This window comes from Mus caroli, unplaced genomic scaffold, assembly GCF_978045245.1.
Source record: "Mus caroli unplaced genomic scaffold, Mus_caroli_1 scaffold_7, whole genome shotgun sequence".
Classification (NCBI taxonomy): Eukaryota; Metazoa; Chordata; class Mammalia; order Rodentia; family Muridae; genus Mus; species Mus caroli.
Window position 1 is genome coordinate 141,227,462 of NW_028227262.1, and position 23,057 is coordinate 141,250,518.

The 23,057-nt window shown below is 40.9% G+C and overlaps 1 protein-coding gene and 1 pseudogene across 1 annotated transcript in view; one reads left to right on the plus strand and one right to left on the minus strand.

The window, feature by feature from the left end:
- Col28a1 (collagen type XXVIII alpha 1 chain) overlaps positions 1–23,057 on the plus strand; it is a 215,723-nt gene that overhangs the window by 61,049 nt on the left and 131,617 nt on the right. The gene's annotated exons all lie outside the window — the stretch shown is intronic.
- Positions 19,213–22,637, minus strand: LOC110295949 (peptidyl-prolyl cis-trans isomerase D pseudogene; annotated as a pseudogene).

Sequence of the window (23,057 nt, forward strand, 5' to 3'; positions counted from 1 at the left end):
TTCTTTAGATTTGGGAAGTTTTCTTCTATAATTTTGTTGAAGATGTTTGCTGGTCCTTTGAGTTGAAAATCTTCATTCTCATCCACTCCTATTATCCGTAGGTTTGGTCTTCTCATTGTGTCCTGTATTTCTTGGATGTTTTGAGTTAGGATCTTTTTGCATTTTACATTTTCCTTGATTGTTGTGCCGATGTTCTCTATGGAATCTTCTGCACCTGAGATTCTCTCTTCCATCTCTTGTATTCTGTTGCTGATGCTCGTATCTATGGTTCCAGATTTCTTTCCTAGGGTTTCTATCTCCAGTGTTGCCTCATTTTGGGTTTTCTTTATTGTGTCTACTTCCCTTTTTAGGTCTAGTATGGTTTTGTTCATTTCCATCATCTGTTTGGGTGTGTTTTCCTGTTTTTCATTAAGGACTTCTACCTGTTTGATTATGTTATCCTGTTTTTCTTTAAGGATTTGTAACTCTTTAGCAGTGTTCTCCTGCAATTCTTTAAGGGATTTTTGTGCTTCCTCTTTACTGTCTTCTACCTGTTTACCAGTGTTCCTTTGTATTTCTTTAAGTGTGTTATTAAAGTCCTTCTTGAAGTCCTCTACCATCATCAGGAGATATGCTTTTAGATCCGTGTCTAGCTTTTCCGGTGTGTTGGGGTGCCCTGGACTGGGCGAATTGGGAGTGCTGGGTTCTGATGATGGTGAGTGGTCTTGGTTTCTGTTAGTAAGATTATTACGTTTACCTTTCGCCATCTGGTAATCTCTGGGGTTAGTTGTTGTCGTTGTCACTGTTTAAAGATTGGAGCAGAAGCTGTGGTCCACTAACCAGCAGTCTCAAAATCCTGTGGCGGGGGTTGTGGGTAGCTGGCGGTAAGCCGGAAGAGGCCTGTGGTCCTACTGAGGCCGGTTTTCTGCTTCCCTAACTAATGCAGTCTCAAGTCCCGCGCACAATTGGATTGGAGCAGAAGCTGTGTTCCACTCACCAGAAGTCTTAAGATCCTGTGGCGGGTGTTGTGGGTAGCTGGTGAGTGTCAGCCGACCCTGCGCCCTAGCTACCCCGGGTGCTTTTCTGACCGGAAGAGGCTTGTGGCCCTACGTAGGCCGGATTTCTGCCTCCCCAACCAAAGCAGTCTCAGGTCCCGCGTGATTGGACTGGAGCAGAAGCTGTGTTCCACTCACCAGCAGTCTCAAAATCCTGTGGCGGGGGTCGTGGGTAGCTGGCAGGTGTCAGCGGACCCTGTGCTCTAGCTACCCCGGTGTTGGTCCGGCCGGATGAGGCCTGTGGCCCTACTCAGGCTGGTTTCTGCTTCCCTAACTAATGCAGTCTCAGGTCCCGCGCACAATTGGATTGGAGCAGAAGCTGTGTTCCACTCACCAGAAGTCTTAAGATCCTGTGGCGGGTGTTGTGGGTAGCTGGCGAGTGTCAGCCGACCCTGCGCCCTAGCTACCCTGGTGCTTTTCTGACCGGAAGAGCGGCACTTGTGTTCTTATGGGACCCTATTGTCACCTTATTCCTGGCTCCTTTAGCCCATCAGGTTTCATGCTGATGAAAGAACATCTCACATCATTTCCTGCTCTTAGACTTTTGCTGTGTTTATCTTCACTGCAGTAGATAAGATCCTTACTTCTTTGTTCATTTCTAATATCTCTGCTATTGTAATAAACTTTTCAAAATTCCTTGAGGTCGAATTAAGCATTCCTCCCTAAGAGATGCACATGTTGTTAGCATCTCTATTCTAGCTGCTCCACAGGCTTGTATTTATGTTTTTACTTGTTTCTTTCTCCAGACAGACAGTATACTTTGGCAGAGTATGGATTTAATGTGAATCATGTCCTTTATTATATCAGCTGAGACTCAATTACAGGCATAGGTTGCTTTTCACCAGATATTTTTACAGACCTTGTAGCAGTTGGTCAGTAATGCATTGTTGAATAATAATCGAATGGTCACATATTAAACAGCTACAGTATATGCTTGTATATAACTTGGAAATTTTACAGAAAACATTTTGAAATCTCTCCACAGCCCTGGAAGGTACATAAAACCATTCTCATTTTGCATTGTGGCATCTCATAAAAGATCTAATATTGCAAATGAAAGAACTAAGCCTACTGGACTAAATGGCTCCAAAGCCATTTATTTTCCATGTGATTCTGTGCATAATGAAAAGTGGGCTCAAAGTGCAGATTATAGTCTTCCACTCTGAAATGAGGGGAAATCCTCTTTCCTAAGATTGCTTAAAGAGTGAGCAAGATATTGTCCTGAAGTGTCAGGACAATATTTCTTAACAGTAGATTTTATTTTACATTGCCTTCTTCTCTAGAGGCCCGGAGCATCAAGAGCATTTGTAACTTATGAGAAGGACCAGAATGAATGAATGAATGAATGAGAAGGACCTGACTTTCTCATTGCCCCAAACAAGCTCATACTTCCATTTACAAGGAGGGCATAAATTAAACCTCTATAGGGTGTAGTATCATAAACTAGTTTTCTCTCTCTTTTTTAATAGTCCCAAATATGTGTGGAACTTTTTCCCCATATGATGAGATTTTTTTTTAAAAGATTGAGTTAGTTTCTTTGAGCTATTTATTTATTTTATGTATATGAGTACACTGTATATGACTAGCTGTCTTCAGACACACCAGAAAAGGACATTGTATTCTCATTACAGATGGCTGTGAGCCACCATGTGGTTGCTGGTAATTGAACTCAGGATCTCTGGAAGAGCAGTCAGTTCTCTTAACCACTGAGCCATTTCTCCACTCCTGAGACTTTATTTTAAAAAAATCAAGTTTTTTACAGTGAGTTTTTCATTTATTTACTCATTCAACTATCCACATAGTCATGAACTCACCAAACTACTTGTTCATTCAAGCATTTCTTGTTCAACCTTCTAGTCATTCAACCATCTATTCCTCTATTCATATATCCATCCTTTTATCTATCTGTGAACCTATCATCCATTTCATTCATCCTTTCCCTTATCACTCAACTATTCAACCAACCATTCATCTGTCCACACATCATCGGTAAATCAGCAACTCTTCCATTCGTTCTTCCACTCATCTATTAATCAATTACCTGTCTATACATTCATTCACCTACCTCTCTTTTTCTTCTTCCCTTCATTTTCTTTGAACTGTTTATTGAGAGCCATTAAGTATTTCTCAGTATGAAATGAAATAGTTAGAAACTTGAAAAAATTCCAAATCTCTAAGGAGCAAAAGCTTTTCTCTTGTCAATGTGACCTTTCGAAGAGAAAAGTTGGAAGGAAGGTTCCAGGGTAGTTCAGAAAAGCAGTAGTTCAGCTTCTCCTACTTTAGTTTTAGACCATAATATAACACTCACAGAACTGGTTAAGGAAGTGGGAAGTGAACAAAAAATGATGGAGGCTACCTTCATGATGCTTAGAGAGCAGGTACCTAATAAAGACACAGGTGAAAAGCTCCTAAACTTTCTTAGACCTGTAGGTAAACAAAGGTAATGGATGATTTCCCACATCTCTCTGACATTCCATTGTACAAATGAATGTTGATTTAAGGATTAACCACTAAGATAGATGATTTTCTGTCTTGTTTTCAGCATAATACTAAATACAGCTTTCTTCTAGTGAAGATGGGAACAGACAGGAAATAAACATTTGTCTAATGTTAACTGATCTGGCACAAACAGACTACAAGACATAAAACTATTTTTATAGTTTCTCAAAACTATGATCTTTGTTTTTTTAAGTAGATAAAAATTTAAAACCAATATCACATAAATTTCTGTCCCTCGGGTATCCACAGTGGTTATCCATAAATACAGACCATAAATATAAGCACAGACAAAGGCATGCATGCACACCTCACATCCTTATTCATGTAACTATACAGGCATGTATTTATGAGAGATAGATATTGTTATATAGATATCTTGAATCTCTATTAGATCACCCTCCTGCCTCAGCCTTTCAAGTGCTGGAACTATATTAATATGCCCATATACCTAGCTCACCTCTCATCTCTTAACCTCTTCAAAGTAACACAATACCCATGCTTTTACTAAGCATAATCAGCTCTTCTCAAAAAGAGAATACTGATTCTTAAATCATCCCATGCTTTTGTTCTGTTTTTATAAAATTATTTTTGAGAAGCCAGAAAACATACAGAAACAAATTTCTGAGCTGGAGAGATGGCTCATTAGATAAGAGGACTGGCTGCTCTTTCAGGAGACTGGGACTCAATTCCTAGCACCCACACAATAACTCACAAATGTAGCTCCAGTTCAGGTGATTCGATGCCTTCTTCTGGACTCTATGGGCACCATACCTACATATGATACAGACATACTTGCTAATAAAACATCCATATATATATATATATATATATATATATATATATATAAAATTAAATTTTTTAATAAAAAGAATATCTAGTTTCTCCTAGAAAGAACCCTGAAAGTGTATTGGTGTGGCTCTTTCTAGAGTATTCTCTGTAAGAAATAATGTCTTTAAAAGATGAGACAATGAACCCACACACCTATGGTCACTTGATCTTCGACAAGGGAGCTAAAAACATCCAGTGGAAGAAAGACAGCATTTTCAACAAATGGTGCTGGCACAACTGGTTGTTAACATGTAGAAGAATGCGAATCGATCCATTCCTATCTCCTTGTACTAAGGTCAAGTCTAAGTGGATCAAGGAACTTCACATAAAACCAGAGACACTGAAACTTATAGAGGAGAAAGTGGGGAAAAGCCTTGAAGATATGGGCACAGGGGAAAAATTCCTGAATAGAACAGTAATGGCTTGTGCTGTAAGATTGAGAAGTGACAAGTGGGACCTCATGAAACTACAAAGCTTCTGCAAGGCTAAAGACACCATCAATAAGACAAAAAAACCACCAACAGATTGGGAAAGGATCTTCACCTATCCTAAATCAGATAAGGGACTAATATCCAATATATATAAAGAACTCAAGAAGGTGGACTCCAGGAAGTCAAATAACCCCATTAAAAATGGGGCTCAGAACTGAACAAAGAATTCTCACCTGAGGAATACCGAATGGCAGAGAAACACCTGAAAAAATGTTCAACATCCTTAATCATCAGGGAAATGCAAATCAAAACAACCCTGAGATTCCACCTCACACCAGTCAGAATGGCTAAGATCAAAAATTCAGGTGACAGCAGTTGCTGGCGAGGATGTGGAGAAAGAGGAACACTCCTCCATTGTTGGTGGGATTGCAAGCTTGTACAACCACTCTGGAAATCAGTCTGGCGGTTCCTCAGAAAATTGGACATAGTACTACCGGAGGATCCAGCAATACCTCTCCTGGGCATATATCCAGAAGATGTCCCAACCGGTAAAAAGGACACATGCTCCACTATGTTCATAGCAGCCCTATTTATAATAGCCAGAAGCTGGAAAGAACCCAGATGTCCCTCAACAGAGGAATGGATACAGAAATTATGGTACATTTACACAATGGAGTACTACTCAGCTATTAAAAAGAATGAATTTATGAAATTCCTAGCCAAATGGATGGACCTGGAGGGCATCATCTTGAGTGAAGTAACACAATCACAAAAGAACTCACACAATATGTATTCACTGATAAGTGGATATAAGCCCAAAACTTAGGATACCCAAGATTTAAGATACAATTTGCTAAACGCATGAAACTCAAGAAGAATGAAGACCAAAGTGTGGACACTGTGCACCTTCTTAGAATTGGGAACAAAACACCCAGGGAAGGAGTTACAGAGACAAAGTTCGTAGCTGTGATGAAAGGATGGACCATTTAGAGACTGCCGTATCCAGGGATCCATCCCATAATCAACTTCTAAACGCTGACACCATTGCATACACTAGCAAGATTTTGCTGAAAGGACCCAAATATAACTGTCTCTTGTGAGACGATGCTGGGGCCTAGCAAACACAGGAGTGGATGTTCACAGTCAGCTATTGGATGTATCACAGGGCTCCCAATGGAGAAGCTAGAGAAAGTACCCAAGGAGCTAAAGGGATCTGCAACCCTATTGTTGGAACAACATGATGTACTAACCAGAACCCCGGAGCTCTTGTCTCTAGCTGCATATGTATCGAAAGATGGCCTAGTCGGCCATCAATGGAAAGAGAGGCCCATTGGACTCGCAAACTTTATATGCCCCAATATAGGGGAATGCCAGGGCCAAAAGAATGGGAATGGGTGGGTAGGGAAGTGGGGGGCGCTATGGGGGACTTTTGGGATAGCATTGGAAACGTAATTGAGGAAAATATGTAATAAAAATATTAAAAAAAAAAAAAAAAAAGATGAGACTTTGAGGACCACAGGCCTCATCCGGCCGGATCAGCGCCGGGGTAGCGGGAGCGCAGGGTTGCCTGACACCCGCCAGCTACCCACGACCCCCGCCGCAGGATTTTGGGACTGCTGGTGAGTGGAACACAGCTTCTGCTCCAGTCCAATCACGCGGGACCTGAGACTGCTCTGGTTGGGGAGAGAGAAATCCGGCCTACATAGGGCCACAACCCTCTTCCGGTCAGAAAAGCACCGGGGCAGCTGGGGCGCAGGGTCAGCTGACACTCACCAGCTACCCACAACACCCACCACAGGATCTTAAAACTTCTGGAGAGTGGAACACAGCTTCTGCTCCAATCCAATTGCACGCGGGCCCAGAGACTGCATTAGTTAGGGAAGCAGAAAAACGGCCTGAGTAGGACCACAGGCCTCTTCCGGCTGGACCTGGGGTACCGTCAGCTACCCACGACCCCCGCCGCAGGATTTAGAGACTGCTGGTGAGTGGAACACAGCTTCTGCTCCAATCTTTAAATAGTGACAACGATAACAACTAACCCCAGAGATTACCAGATGGCGAAAGGTAAACGTAATAATCTTACTAACAGAAACCAAGACCACTCACCATCATCAGAACCCAGCACCCCCACTTCGCCCAGTCCAGGGCACCCCAACACACCGGAAAAGCTAGACACGGATTTAAAAGCATATGTCCTGATGATGATAGAGGACTTCAAGAAGGACTTTAATAACACACTTAAAGAAATGCAGGAGAACACTGCTAAAAAGGCAGAAGACAATAAAGAGGAAGCACAAAAATCCCTTAAAGAATTGCAGGAGAACACTGCTAAAGAGTTACAAATGCTTAAAGAAAAACAGGATAACATAATCAAACAGGTAGAAGTCCTTAATGAAAAACAGGAAAACACATCCAAACAGATGATGGAAATGAACAAAACCATACTAGACCTAAAAAGGGAAGTAGACACAATAAAGAAAACCCAAAATGAAGCAACACTGGAGATAGAAACCCTAGGAAAGAAATCTGGAACCATAGATACGAGCATCAGCAACAGAATACAAGAGATGGAAGAGAGAATCTCAGGTGCAGAAGATTCCATAGAGAACATCGGCACAACAATCAAGGAAAATGTAAAATGCAAAAAGATCCTAACTCAAAACATCCAAGAAATACAGGACATAATGAGAAGACCAAACCTACGGATAATAGGAGTGGATGAGAATGAAGATTTTCAACTCAAAGGACCAGCAAACATCTTCAACAAAATTATAGAAAAAACTTCCCAAATCTAAAGAAAGAGATGCCCATGAACATACAAGAAGCCTACAGAACTCCAAATAGACTGGACCAGAAAAGAAATACCTCCCGACACATAATAATCAGAGCAACAAATGCTCTAAATAAAGATAGAATACTAAAAGCAGTAAGAGAAAAAGGCCAAATAACATATAAAGGCAAGCCTATCAGAATTACACCAGACTTTTCACCAGAGACTATGAAAGCCAGAAGATCCTGGACAGATGTTATACAGACACTAAAAGAACACAAATTCCAGCCCAGGCTACTATACCCAGCCAAACTCTCAATTAACATAGATGGAGAAACCAAAGTATTCCATGACAAAACCAAATTCACACATTATCTCTCCACGAATCCAGCCCTTCAAAGGATAATAACAGAAAAAAACCAATACAAGGACAGGAACCACGCCCTAGAAACAACAAGAAGGTAATCCCTCAACAAACCTAAAAGAAGACAGCCACAAGAACAAAATTCCAACTTTAACATCAAAAATAACAGGAAACAACAATTACTTTTCCTTAATATCTCTTAATATCAATGGACTCAACTCCCCGATAAAAAGACATAGACTAACAAACTGGCTACACAAACAAGACCCAACATTTTGCTGCTTACAGGAAACTCATCTCAGAGAAAAGGATAGACACTACCTCAGAATGAAAGGCGGGAAAACAATTTTCCAAGCAAATGGCATGAAGAAACAAGCTGGAGTAGCCATTCTAATATCTGATAAGATTGACTTCCAACCCAAAGTCATTAAAAAAGACAGGGAGGGACACTTCATACTCATCAAAGGTAAAATCCTCCAAGAGGAACTATCAATCCTGAATATCTATGCTCCAAATACAAAGGCAGCCACATTCATTAAAGAAACTTTAGTAAATCTCAAAGCACACATTGCACCTCATACAATAATAGTGGGAGACTTCAACACACCACTTTCACCAATGGACAGATCATGGAAACAGAAACTAAACAGGGACACAGTGAAACTAAGAGAAATTATGAATCAAATGGATCTGGCAGATATCTACAGAACATTCTATCCTAAAACAAAAGGATATACCTTCTTCTCAGCACCTCATGGTACCTTCTCCAAAATTGACCACATAATTGGTCACAAAACAGGCCTCAACAGATACAAAAATATTGAAATTGTCCCATGCATCCTATCAGATCACCATGGACTAAGGCTGATCTTCAATAACAAAATAAATAATAGAAAGCCAACCTTCACGTGGAAACTGAACAACACTCTTCTCAATGATACCTTGGTCAAGGAAGGAATAAAGAAAGAAATTAAGGACTTTTTAGAGTTCAATGAAAATGAAGCCACAACATACCCAAACTTATGGGACGCAATGAAAGCATTTTTAAGAGGAAAACTCATAGCTCTGAGTGCCTCCAAAAGGAAACTAGAGAGAGCACACATTAGCAGCTTGACAACACACCTAAAAGCACTAGAAGAAAAGGAAGCAAATTCACCCAAGAGGAGTAGACGGCAGGAAATAATCAAACTCAGGGGTGAAATCAACCAAGTGGAAACAAGAAAAACTATTCAAAGAATCAACCAATCAAGGAGCTGGTTCTTTGAGAAAATCAACAAGATAGATAAACCCTTAGCCAGACTCACTAGAGGGCACAGGGAAAGCATCCTAATTAACAAAATCAGAAATGAAAAAGGAGACATAACAACAGATCCTGAAGACATCCAAAACACCATCAGATCCTTCTACCAAAGGCTATACTCAACAAAACTGGAGAACCTGGATGAAATGGAGAAGTTCCTAGACAGATACCAGGTACCAAAGTTGAATCAAGATCAGGTTAATGATCTAAACAGCTCTATATGCCCCAAAGAAATAGAAGCAGTCATTAATAGTCTCCCAACTAAAAAAAGCCCAGGACCAGATGGGTTTAGTGCAGAGTTCTATCAGACCTTCAAAGAAGATCTAATCCCAGTTCTTCACAAACTATTCCACAAAATAGAAACAGAAGGTACTCTACCCAACTCATTCTATGAAGCCACAATTACTCTGATACCTAAACCACAAAAAGACCCAACAAAGATAGAAAACTTCAGACCAATATCCCTTATGAATATTGATGCAAAAATCCTCAATAAAGTTCTTGCTAACCGAATCCAAGAACACATCAAAACAATCATCCATCCTGACCAAGTAGGTTTCATCCCAGGGATGCAGGGATGGTTCAATATACGGAAATCCATCAACGTAATCCAGTTTATAAACAAACTCAAAGACAAAAACCACATGGTCATCTCCTTAGATGCGGAAAAAGATTTGACAAGATCCAACACCCATTCATGATAAAAGTCTTGGAAAGATCAGGAATTCAAGGCCCATACCTAAACATGATAAAAGCAATCTACAGCAAACCAGTAGCCAACATCAAAGTAAATGGTGAGAAGCTTGAAGCAATCCCTCTAAAATCAGGGACTAGACAAGGCTGTCCACTTTCTCCATACCTATTCAACATTGTACTTGAAGTCCTAGCCAGAGCAATTCGACAACAAAAGGAGATCAAAGGGATACAAATTGGAAAAGATGAAGTCAAAATATCACTTTTTGCAGATGATATTATAGTATATATAAGTGACCCTAAAAATTCCACCAGAGAACTCCTAAGCCTGATAAACAGCTTCGGTGAAGTAGCTGGATATAAAATTAACTCAAACAAATCAATGGCCTTTCTCTACACAAAGAATAAACAGGCTGAGAAAGAAATTAGGGAAACAACACCCTTCTCAATAGTCACAAATAATATAAAATATCTTGGCGTGACTCTAACTAAGGAAGTGAAAGATCTGTATAATAAAAACTTCAAGTCTCTGAAGAAAGAAATTATAGAAGATCTCAGAAGATGGAAAGATCTCCAACGCTCATGGATTGGCAGGATCAACATTGTAAAAATGGCTATCTTGCCAAAAGCAATCTACAGATTCAATGCAATCCCCATCAAAATTCCAAATCAATTCTTCAACGAATTAGAAAGTGCAATCTGCAAATTCATCTGGAATAACAAAAAACCTAGGATAGCAAAAACTCTTCTCAAGGATAAAAGAACCTCTGGTGGAATCACCATGCCGGACCTAAAGCTCTACTACAGAGCAATTGTGATAAAAACTGCATGGTACTGGTATAGTGACAGACAAATAGACCAATGGAATAGAATTGAAGACCCAGAAATGAACCCACACGCCTATGGTCACTTGATCTTCGACAAGGGAGCTAAAAACATCCAGTGGAAGAAAGACAGCATTTTCAACAAATGGTGCTGGCACAACTGGTTGTTAACATGTAGAAGAATGCGAATCGATCCATTCCTATCTCCTTGTACTAAGGTCAAGTCTAAGTGGATCAAGGAACTTCACATAAAACCAGAGACACTGAAACTTATAGAGGAGAAAGTGGGGAAAAGCCTTGAAGATATGGGCACAGGGGAAAAATTCCTGAATAGAACAGTAATGGCTTGTGCTGTAAGATCGAGAATTGACAAGTGGGACCTCATGAAACTACAAAGCTTCTGCAAGGCTAAAGACACCATCAATAAGACAAAAAAACCACCAACAGATTGGGAAAGGATCTTCACCTATCCTAAATCAGATAAGGGACTAATATCCAATATATATAAAGAACTCAAGAAGGTGGACTCCAGAAAGTCAAATAACCCCATTAAAAAATGGGGCTCAGAACTGAACAAAGAATTCTCACCTGAGGAATACCGAATGGCAGAGAAGCACCTGAAAAAATGTTCAACATCCTTAATCATCAGGGAAATGCAAATCAAAACAACCCTGAGATTCCACCTCACACCAGTCAGAATGGCTAAGATCAAAAATTCAGGTGACAGCAGATGCTGGCGAGGATGTGGAGAAAGAGGAACACTCCTCCATTGTTGGTGGGATTGCAAGCTTGTACAACCACTCTGGAAATCAGTCTGGCGGTTCCTCAGAAAATTGGACATAGTACTACCGGAGGATCCAGCAATACCTCTCCTGGGCATATATCCAGAAGATGTCCCAACCGGTAAAAAGGACACATGCTCCACTATGTTCATAGCAGCCCTATTTATAATAGCCAGAAGCTGGAAAGAACCCAGATGTCCCTCAACAGAGGAATGGATACAGAAATTATGGTACATTTACACAATGGAGTACTACTCAGCTATTAAAAAGAATGAATTTATGAAATTCCTAGCCAAATGGATGGACCTGGAGGGCATCATCTTGAGTGAAGTAACACAATCACAAAAGAACTCACACAATATGTATTCACTGATAAGTGGATATAAGCCCAAAACTTAGGATACCCAAGATTTAAGATACAATTTGCTAAACGCATGAAACTCAAGAAGAATGAAGACCAAAGTGTGGACACTGTGCACCTTCTTAGAATTGGGAACAAAACACCCAGGGAAGGAGTTACAGAGACAAAGTTCGTAGCTGTGATGAAAGGATGGACCATTTAGAGACTGCTGTATCCAGGGATCCGTCTCATAATCAGCTTCTAAACGCTGACACCATTGCATACACTAGCAAGATCTTGCTGAAAGGACCCAAATATAGCTGTCTCTTGTGAGACGATGCTGGGGCCTAGCAAACACAGGAGTGGATGTTCACAGTCAGCTATTGGATGTATCACAGGGCTCCCAATGGAGAAGCTAGAGAAAGTACCCAAGGAGCTAAAGGGATCTGCAACCCTATTGTTGGAACAACATGATGTACTAACCAGAACCCTGGAGCTCTTGTCTCTAGCTGCATATGTATCGAAAGATGGCCTAGTCGGCCATCAATGGAAAGAGAGGCCCATTGGACTTGCAAACTTTATATGCCCCAATATAGGGGAATGCCAGGGCCAAAAGAATGGGAATGGGTGGGTAGGGAAGTGGGGGGCGCTATGGGGGACTTTTGGGATAGTATTGGAAATGTAATTGAGGAAAATATGTAATAAAAATATTAAAAAAAAAAAAGATGAGACTTTGTTCTTCTCATATGCCCATGAACCCCTCTTCACTGCTGTAGGCATCTATCTAGCCACTTCTCCACGGCCACTTAGACCATGTGAAAATTAGGTCATGTATATCATTTCCTTGTTAAAAGTGTACCCTGAGGGGCCAGTGAGATGGCTCAGCAAAGTAAAGGTGCTTTTTAATCCACTTCCTGAGACTCAATGATAAAATAAATAAACTCAAGCAAGTTGATTTTTGGTCCCCACATTATTACTATAAGTGACCCCAATCTTGTTGGGCAGTGGTGGCACGCATCTTTAATCCCAGCACTTGGGAGGCAGAGACAGGTCGATTTCTGAGTTTGAGGCCAGCCAGCCTGGTCTACAGAGTGAGTTCCAGGACAGCCAGGGCTACACAGAGAAACCCTGTTTTAAAAAACAAAACAAACAAACAAAAAACTTGACCCCCCATCTTTCTTTCACACACACACACACACACACACACACACACACACACACACACACACACACATCAAATAAAAAATACAAATTTAAAAAGTGAACTCTAGCTTTGAGTCTCTAAGTCACTTAGGTTATGTGACATCTCTGTGATGAAGTCCTGAGATCAGAATTTCTGGGTCATGAGGAGGAAGTCCCAGTATTTAAAAGAAGCTTGTTTCTTGGGACCATTTGCTTGGAAAACTGTTTTCCAGCCCCTTATGCTGAGGTAGTCTTTGTTTTTGTCACTGAGGTGCATTTCCTGTATGCAGCAAATGCTGGGTTCTGTTTGCATATCCAATCTGTTAGTCTAGTCTTTTTATTGGGGAACGGAGTCCATTGATGTTAAGAGATGTTAAGGAATAGTGATTGTTGCTTCCTGTTATTTTTGATGTTATTTTTATGTTTATGTGGCTATCTTCTTTTGGGTTTGTTGAAAGATTACTTTCTTGCTTTCCCTAGTGTGTAGTTTTCCTCCTCCTGTTGGCATTTTCCACCTATTATCTTTTGTATAGCTGGATTTGTGGAAAGATATTGTGCAAATTTGGTTTTGTCATGGAATACTTTGGTTTCTCTGTCTATGGTAATTGAAAGATCTGTTGGTTATAGTATCCTGAGCTGTCATTTGTGTTTTCTTAGGGTCTGTATGACATCTGCCCAGGGTCTTCTAGCTTTTGTAGTCTCTGGTGAGAAGTCTGGTGTAGTTCTGATAGGTCGACCTTTATGTGTTACTTGACATTTTTCCTTTACTGCTTTTAATATTCTTTCTTTGTTGAGTTATTTGGTGCTTTGATTATTATATGATGGGAGGAATTTCTTTTCTGGTTCAGTCTATTTGGAGTTCTGTAGGCTTCTTGTATGTTCATGGGCATCTCTTTAGGTTAGAGCAGTTTTCTTCTATAATTTTGTTGAAGATATTCACTGGCTCTTTGAGTTATGAATCTTCACTCTCTTCTGTAACTATCATCCTTAGTTTTGGTCTTCTCATTGTGTTTCCTGGATTTCCTGGGTGTTTTGGGTTAGCAACTTGTTGCATTTTGCGTTTTCTTTGACTTTTGTGTCAATGTTTTCTATGGTATCTTCTGCACCCGAGATTCTCTCTTCTATGTCTTGTATTCTGTTGGTGATGCTTGCATCTAAGGCTCCTGATATCTTCCCTAGGTTTTTTATCTCCGGGGTTGTCTCCCTTTGTGATTTCTTTATTGTTTCTATTTTCATTTTTAGATCCTAGATGGTTTTGTTCAATTCTTTTACCTGTTTGATTGTGTTTTCTTGTAATTCTTTAAGAGATTTTTGGATTTCCTCTTTAAGAGCTTCTACCTGTTTACCTGTGTACTCTTGTATTTCTTTAAGGGAGTTATTTATGTTCTTCTTAAAATCCTCTACCATCATCATGAGCTGTAACTTTAAATAAGAGTCTTGCTTTTCTGGTGTGTTGGGATGTTCAGGGCTTGCTGTGGTGGGAGAACTGGGTTCTGATGATGCCTACTAACCTTGGTTTCTATTGCTTATGTTCTTGCCCTTGCCTCTCACCATCTGGTTATCTCTGGTGTTAGCTGGTCTTGCAGTCTTTGACAGTGGCTTGTCCCTCTTGCAAGCATGTATGTCAGTATTCCTGGGATCCAGTTCTCTCCAGAAGGAATTTGGGTATGGAGGGCTGTGGCACAGGGTCAGCTCCGGGGTGCAGATGGAAACTTGAAGGATCCTGTCCCTGGCTATTCCTTGTGTCCTGATGGCTCTGGTCATGTCCCTCTTTGGCCAGGAATTTGAGCAAAATTGTTGGTCTTACCTGTGCTCACAGGTGTGTCAGCACTCCTGGGAGATCAGCTCTTTCCTTGTGGTATTTGGGAATGGAGTGCTGTGGCACAGGGTCAGCTCTCTGCACAGACAGAAACTCATGTGTGTGGAACTTTAAGCGAGGAAGAAAGTGACAGATCTTGCTGCTGAAAGTGTCACTGGAAGAGCCACTACCTCTGCCCAAGAGGGAGGCTGGGAGATCAGGCAGGCTGGAGCCAGTCTCTGGCCCCAAGGGACTGAACTTCTGGTGGGGCTTCTGCTCACACAAGCCAGCTGCTTTTTCCCTCTAAGCAGGGATCTGGGACAGGACATTGTCTATGCTGCCACTTCTTGGGGCTGCTCCCCACTAGTTCTCTTTTAATGCTTGCTTGTGGTGAGTGGTCCTGGCAGTCAACAAAAGTAAAGCAGAGACAGCATAGTACAGTCAGTGTTTCAGGTACACTGTTTACACATGTGTGTGGCCATACATGTGCTGGGTATGGCTGACAGGAAGAATAGACAGAGAGGACTAAGTCTGGAGTTTTTACCTTGTCTATACTGTCTTGGTGAATTCAAAGAGAGCAGTTGTGAGTGCAGATTCCTCTGCACGCATTGCCTTACAAAGGCAACATGTCTCACAATGAGTAGCACTTTCTTTATCACAGAAATTTTTGTAGGAAAAGGGGAAGGAAAATGCAGAGTGAATAAACAATAATTCTATATTAGTACTTATTTCCAGGTCCTATGTTGTGATATCAATCTCCTGGGAGTGAAATTTAAGATAGTAGCCTGTGGAGATGAGTTACTCATGGGCCATGAACCATGTTCCAGTAAGGGAAGGCAATCCTTCTGCAATCTTCACATTCCTGTAATTCCTTTGAAGAAGTAGTGTGAAGAAGTCTCCATTGCTATTGATGCTTGGTTAGCGGAAGCTCTAGGTTTAAGGGTAAGATGCTTTCTTTTCTTTCTGATGTCCTTGGCTCACTCTTTTCAATGAAACTGCCAGGCCAACTCACTGACAATAGTTAGAAGAAAATCTCTTGAAAACCCATGCAGTTTTTATCAAGATTGCTCTGTAGTACAGCTTGAGGTCAGGGATGGTGATTCCCTGAGAAGTTCTTTTATTGCTGAGAAGAGTTTTTACTATCCTGGGATTTTTTTTTTTTTTTTTTTTGTTATACCAGATGAATTTGCAAATTGCTCTTTCTAACTCTATGAAGAATTGAGTTGAAATTTTGATGGTGATTGCATTGAATCTGTTGATTGCTTTTGTCAAGATGGCCATTTTTACTATATTGATCCTACCAATCCATGAGCATGGGAGATCTTTCCATCTTTTGAGATCTTCTTCAATTTCTTTCTTCAGAGAATTGAAGTTCTTGTCATACAGATCTTTCCCTTGCTTAGTTAGAGTCACACCAAGGTATTTTATATTATTTATGACTATTGTAAAGGGTGTCATTTCTCTGATTTCTTTCTCAACTTGTTTATCCTTTGAGTAGAGGAAGGACACTGATTTGTTTGAGTTAATTTTATATCCAGCCACTTTGCTGAAGGTGTTTATCAGCTTTAGGAGTTCTCTGGTGGAATTTTTTGGGGTCACTTATATATACTATCATATCATCTCAAATAGTGATATTTTGACTTCTTTTCCAATTTGTATCTCTTTTACCTCCTTTTGTTGTCTAATTGCTCTAGCTAGAACTTCTAGTACCGTATTGAATAGACAGGGAGAGAGTGGGCAGCCTTCTCTAGTCCCTGATTTTAGTGGGTTCGCTTTAAGTCTCTCTATTTAGTTTGATGCTGACTACTGGTTTGCTGTATATTGCTTTTACTATGTCTAGGTATGGGCCTTGAATTCCTGATCCTTCCAAGAAACATGAAGGGATGTTGATTTTGTCGAATGATTTTTCAGCTTCTAATTAAATGATCATGTGGGGTTTTTTTGCTTTGCTTTTATTTTTGTAGTGGATTAAATTGATGGATTTCCATATACTGAACCATCTCTGCATCCCTGGAATGAAGCCTACTTGGTTGAGATGAATGATCACTTTGATGTGTTCTTGGAATCAGATTGGGAGAATTTTATTGATTATTTTTGCATTATCAATGTTCATAAGGGAAATCAATCTGAAGTTCTCTTTCTTTTATTGGTCTTGGTGTGGTTTAGGTATAAGTGTAATTGTGGGTTAATAGAACGATTTGGGTAGTGCTCCTTCTGTTTCTATTTTGTGGGATAGTTTGAAGAATATTGGTATTAGGTCTTCTTTGAAGGTCTGATAGAATTTTGCACTAAACCTATCTGGTCTTGGGTTTTTTTTGGTTGGGAGACTTTTAATGACTGCTTCTGTTTTTTTTAGGGTTCATGTGGCTGTTTAGATGGTTTATCTGATCCTGATTTAACTGTGGCACCTGGTACCTATCTAGAAAATTGTCCATTTCATCCAGATTTTCCAATTTTGTTGAATATAGGCTTTTGTACTAAGATCTGATGATTTTAAAAATTTTTCACTTTCAGTTGTTATGTCTCCTTTTTCATTTCTGATTTTATTAATTTGGATACTGTCTCTGTGCCATCTGGTTAGTCTGGCTAGGGATTTATGTATCTTGTTGATTTTCTCAAAGAACCAGCTCCTGGTTTTGTTGATTCTTTGTATAGTACTTTTTGTTTCTATTTGGTTGATTTTAACCCAGATTTTGGTTATTTCCTGCTGTCTACTCCTCTTATGTCTATATGGTTCTTTTTGTTCTAGAGCTTTCAGGTTGATGTCAAGCTGGTAGTGTATGCTCTCTCCAGTTTCTTTTTGGAGGCATTTTGAGCTATGAGTTTTCCTCTTAGCACTGCTTTCACTGTGTCCCATAAGTTTTGGTATGATGTGTCTTCATTTTCACTAAATTCTAAAAAGTTTTTAATTTCTTTCTTTCTTTCTTCCTTGACCAAATTATCATTGAGTAGTGTTGTTCAGCTTCCATGTGTATGTGGGCTTTCAGTTGTTTTTGTTGGTATTGAAGACCAGCCTTAGTCTCTGGTGATCCTAAAGGATGTATGAGATTATTTCAATCTTCTTGTATCTGTTGAGGCCTATATGGTCAGTTTTGGAGAATTTACCATGAGGTGTTGAGAAGAAGATATATTCTTTTGTTTTAGGATGAAATGTTCTATAAATATCTGTTAAATCTATTTGGTTCATAACTTCTGTTAGTTTCACTGTGTCTCTGTTTAGTTTTGGTTTCCAAGATCTGTCCATTGCTGAGAGAGGGGTATTGAAGTCTCCAATGTTATTGTGTGAGGTGCAATGCGTACTTTGAGCTTTAGTAAAGTTTCTTTTATGAATGTGGGTGCCCTTGCATTTGGAGCATAGATGTTCAGAATTGAGAGTTCATCTTGGTAGATTTTTCCTTTCATGAGTATGAAGTGTCCTTTATTATATTTTTTATTAACTTCTGGTTGAAAGTCAATTTTATCCGATATTAGAATGGCTACTCCAGCTGTGTCTTGGGACCATTTGCTTGGAAAATTGTTTTCCAGACTTTTACTCAGAGGTAGTGTCTGTCTTTGACACTGAGGTGCATTTCCTGTATGCAGCAAAATGCTGGGTCCTGTTTACGTATCCAGTCTGTTAGTCTACGTCTTTTTATTGGGGAATTGAGTCCATTGATGTTAAGAGATATTAAGGAAAAGTGATTGTTGCTTCCTGTTCTTTTTGTTGTTAGAAGTGGAATTATGTTTGTGTGGCTACCCTTTTTTGGGTTTTTTGAAAGAAGGCTGCTTTTTCTAAGGTATACTTTCCCTCCTTGTGTTGGTGTTTTCCATCTATTATCCTTTGTAGGTCTGGATTTGTGGAAAGATATTGTGTAAATTTGCTTTTGTAATGGAGTATCTTGGTTTTTCCATCTATGATAACTGAGAGTTTTGTTTGAATATAGTAGCCTGGGCTAGTATTTATGTTTTCTGTATGACATCTGCCTAGGGTCTTCTAGCTTTCATAGTCTCTGGTGAGAAGTCTGGTGTAATTCTGATAGGTCTGCCTTTATATGTTACTTGACCTTTTTTCCTTACTGCTTTTAATATTCTTTTTTTTTTCAGTGCATTTGGTAGTTTGATTATTATATGATGGCTAGAATTTAGGAAACACTCTTTAGAGAAAGAAAAATTGGCATCTCCAAGGACTCTTAGTCTTTTCTTGCCCTCACTTATATATTTATTTTATTTTATTTTTATTTTTATTTTTTAACTCTTTATTAAGAAGAAACCTATGTCAGCACTGCTATGTAAACAATGACAAAGATCAAGGGAAACACAACAGGGAGTGTGTAGACAGTAATATACCTTGTCCTTTATATAATCAATGTATAATAGTTAAAGAGAGTTTAAGCAAACATTTTTGCATACACGGTCTTCTCTTTATCTTTCTATGCCTTTATCATTTGTTTGACTTTAAGCAATTCAGCCTGGATAGCTTTAGCTCCTGGGCTATCTCCTGTGCCTTCTTAAGATCAGCCAATGCTTGATCATATTCCTTCAATCCTTGCCATCCTTGCGCTTTTCGGTACAGTGCTTTAGTATTTGAAGGGTCCATTTCAAGAGCCTCTAAGCAATTGTCAATTGCCCCCTGCCAATTTGACATCTTCAGCTTACAAGCACCAATATTCAGCACACAACTTAAGGCTATAGGTTGCAGTATGGATCTATCTGCTTTCTCAATAACAGCCTTTGAACTATCCACATACCTTAAAACCTTCGCATATTTTTTAATAGCCATCTCCCAGTTCTGAGACTTGAAAAAAGTATTTCCAATGTTTTTTTAAGTCTTCAGATATTAATAAAATTTTATCTACATCTTTTAAATCTATATCTGCATCCTCAGAGAAGTCTGGATGACTGTCACCAGAGCCATCTTTGGGGAATATTCCCCAGTCATCCCCTTCTTTCAATTCTCCACATTCTGCAATAACACAGAGTTTGGCAGGTTTTTCACCATTCACTTCTACATTTTCAAGCATCCTTGCCACACCTAGTCCTTTTATGACTTGACCAAATACCACATGTTTCCCATCCAAATGAGGAGTTGGAACTGTTGTGATAAAGAACTGAGAACCATTCGTATTGGGGCCTGCATTTGCCATGCTCAGCAAACCCTCCCGATCATGCTTATAATGAAAATTTTCATCTTCAAAATTTTCACCATAAATACTTTCGCCACCTGTCCCATTCTGATTTGAGAAGTCTCCACCCTGAATCATAAATTTCTTAATAATTCGGTGGAAAGGGCATCCTTTAAAATGGAGAGGCTTCCCGGTCGTGGACCCAGTTCCTTTTTCTCCTGTACACAATGCACGAAATTTTTCTGCAGTTTTGGGAACAATATCTGCAAACAATTCTAAAACAATTCGTCCAACTCGCTCCCCGCCGATGTCCACGTCAAAGAAGACTCGTGGGTTCTTGGAGTTGGAGGGCTTGGCTGCCGGGGATGCGGGGATGCATGGGGCATCTTCACTGCAGGCGCTGGGAAGAGGGACACGGGCACCTCGTGCGCGAGACCCTCACTTATATTTTGAGAGTAAGAAAAAAGGATTAAAATTTAGTATGAAATTTTATGTCTGGTATGAAGAGAAAGAGAATTTTCATGGATAGAACATGTAAAGTAAGGATGGCCTTTAGCTTCCTGAAGGAAAACATCTAGAGAGAGCACGGGCAACTGTAGAATTTCAAAAGGAAGAAATTCCATTTGACTGAGCTGCCAGATTGACTTTTCTTGATAGCATGAGCAGCAGATGCTGTGAATGCCATCATATGGGTGCCAAAGAGCTATGACCTCCGACCCTGATGTTCACACAGACTTCCTTTGTTTTAATTCATTTTGTATCTGGATATATGTTTGGGGAGTGGTGAGGTGTGGGGGGAGGGGGTGCCTCAGCAGGCCCATGCCAAGGCATTCCTTCCCTCTGAGGGACCAGCCACATGATGGTATAGTATAGAATTAAGTTTATTAAGGGCATGGGGAGGGGAGTTAAGAGAGAGGCAGAGAGAGAGAGAGAGAGAGAGAGAGAAGAGGAGAGGAGAGGAGAGGAGAGGAGAGGAGAGGAGAGGAGAGGAGAGGAGAGGAGAGGAGAGGAGAGGAGAGGAGAGAAGAGAAGAGAAGAGAAGAGAAGAGAAGAGAAGAGAAGAGAAGAGAAGAGAAGAGAAGAGAAGAGAAGAGAAGAGAAGAGAAGAGAAGAAAGAGAAGAGGAATAGAGGCCATGCATGAGCATGTGGAGAGAGGCAGAAATGGAATGGGAAGAGAGGGGCAAAGGGGCAAGGGGACAGAGCAGGAGCATTAAGATAAGAGATCAAGAGAGAGATCAAGAGACAGAGGGACAGAGCAAGAGAGAGAGAGAGAGACAGAGAGACAGAGAGACAGAGAGACAGAGAGACAGAGAGAGGGGGGAGGGAGAGGGCAAGCAGAGCTCCCTTTATAGTGAGTCAGGCCTACCTGGCTGTTGCCAGTTAACTGTGGGGCAGATGCTGGCACCAGGGGAGGCACATATGAATGTCAGCAAGCTGTGAGCTGGACACCCAAGCCAGGGTGGTAGCCCGTTGTGGGAACTAAAAGGGGTCTGGGAAGGAGCCAGAGGGAGGATAACCCGCGCCGGCCAGAGTTCCTCCTATGCTCTGGGCAAGTTCCTCCTATGCTCTGGGAGGGCTGCCAGATGCCTTCCATTCGGCCCCGGGTGGGCATTTAAGCCATTGACCCTACTCAACGGGGGTGGGGGGGCCCTGGGGCAACACCCTGTAGCCCGGGGGGGTTATGGGAGAGAGGGCAGAGGGATATGGGGAAAGAGGGGGAGGGAAAGAGCCCATGTCCAGCCAGAGCTTCAGTGCTCTGGGGATGTGGGAGGGCTGCCAGACGCTTTCCACTTGGCTCCAGGTGGGCATCTAAGCCACTGACCCCACTCAACCGGCGTGGGGTGGATAAGGAGCAGCCCCGACAGGCCCTGGGGTGACACCCCATAGCCCCCGGGGTTGTGGGAGAGAGGGCTGAGGGGAGAGTGGTCCCCATGCAGGCAAGAGTATGTGCAACGGGCCTTGAGTCCAGAGGATAGTCTATGGTTTTAGAGCTTTATTATAGAAAGGCAGGGAGAAAGGAGAAAAGGTGGAAAGAGAGAGAGAGAGAGACCAGCCATGGCCAAGAAGTGAGAAGGGGGAAAGGAGAGAGAGAGAAGAAAGGCTAGGATAAGAGGGAGAGAGATGAAGGGAGTGAGAGGAGAGAGAAGAGGAGAGAGGAGAGTAAAAGTAAGAGAGCAAGAGGAGTGAGAGAGTGAGGAGGGGCCAAACAGCCCCTCTTAAAGTATGCTGCTATCTTTTCTGTTGCTAGGTAACTGGGGAGGAGTCTAGTCTGAAGGTCAGAAGTTTGGGACATTGCCTTTGTGACTACTACCCATGCTTCTCTTGTGGGGGCTGAAGGGGCGGTAACTTTGACAGGAGCCAGGCTTCCAGACAACATGAGAGAACTCCTTCTGTCCCATATAGGTGAATTATCACCACCAGGTCCTGGGGTTCACCATCTAGCCTCAACTGGAAAACAGGCTGTCTTTGCATAGCCCAATGCCCACAACCCATCTGGACTCAGGTTTTCCTGATATGAGGAATCATGAGTGATTTGGTATCATCCAGTTCTTGGATGCCTGAGTTCGCGTATTGTCCTGCTACAGAGTGGGCTGTATTACTTGAAAATGCTCTCACTTTGAACAACAGAAACCTTGACTAAATATGACAAAGCTGAATCAATCAATTGTAATAGGGCATCATACCACATATTTAAGAGCAAAATATAGCTTGAATAGTAAAGGTGAGAGAGGTAGGCATTGGGTAGGGACCAAAATGGATCTGTCAAAGCATTTGAAATAGATTTGTGGAATGAGTGAAAAGGCTGTATCATGACTTTCATAGGTAAAGACAGTTTCTTCCTTCCTTCCTTCCTTCCTTCCTTCCTTCCTTCCTTCCTTCCTTCCTTCCTTCCTTTTGTTGTACCTTCCTACATAAAAATATTTAGAATTGCTATGACTGCACGGAGATAAAAAAAAATCTAGGTGGAATCAATTATCACATATCCATTAATATGTTTAAAAATATATTTAAATTGCATTTAGAAATTAGAGGTAATTAAGGGCAGGCAGGGACTGTATGCTAGACTTCGCTGCTGTTCTCAGGGCTCCTACAGCAGCACTGTATACCT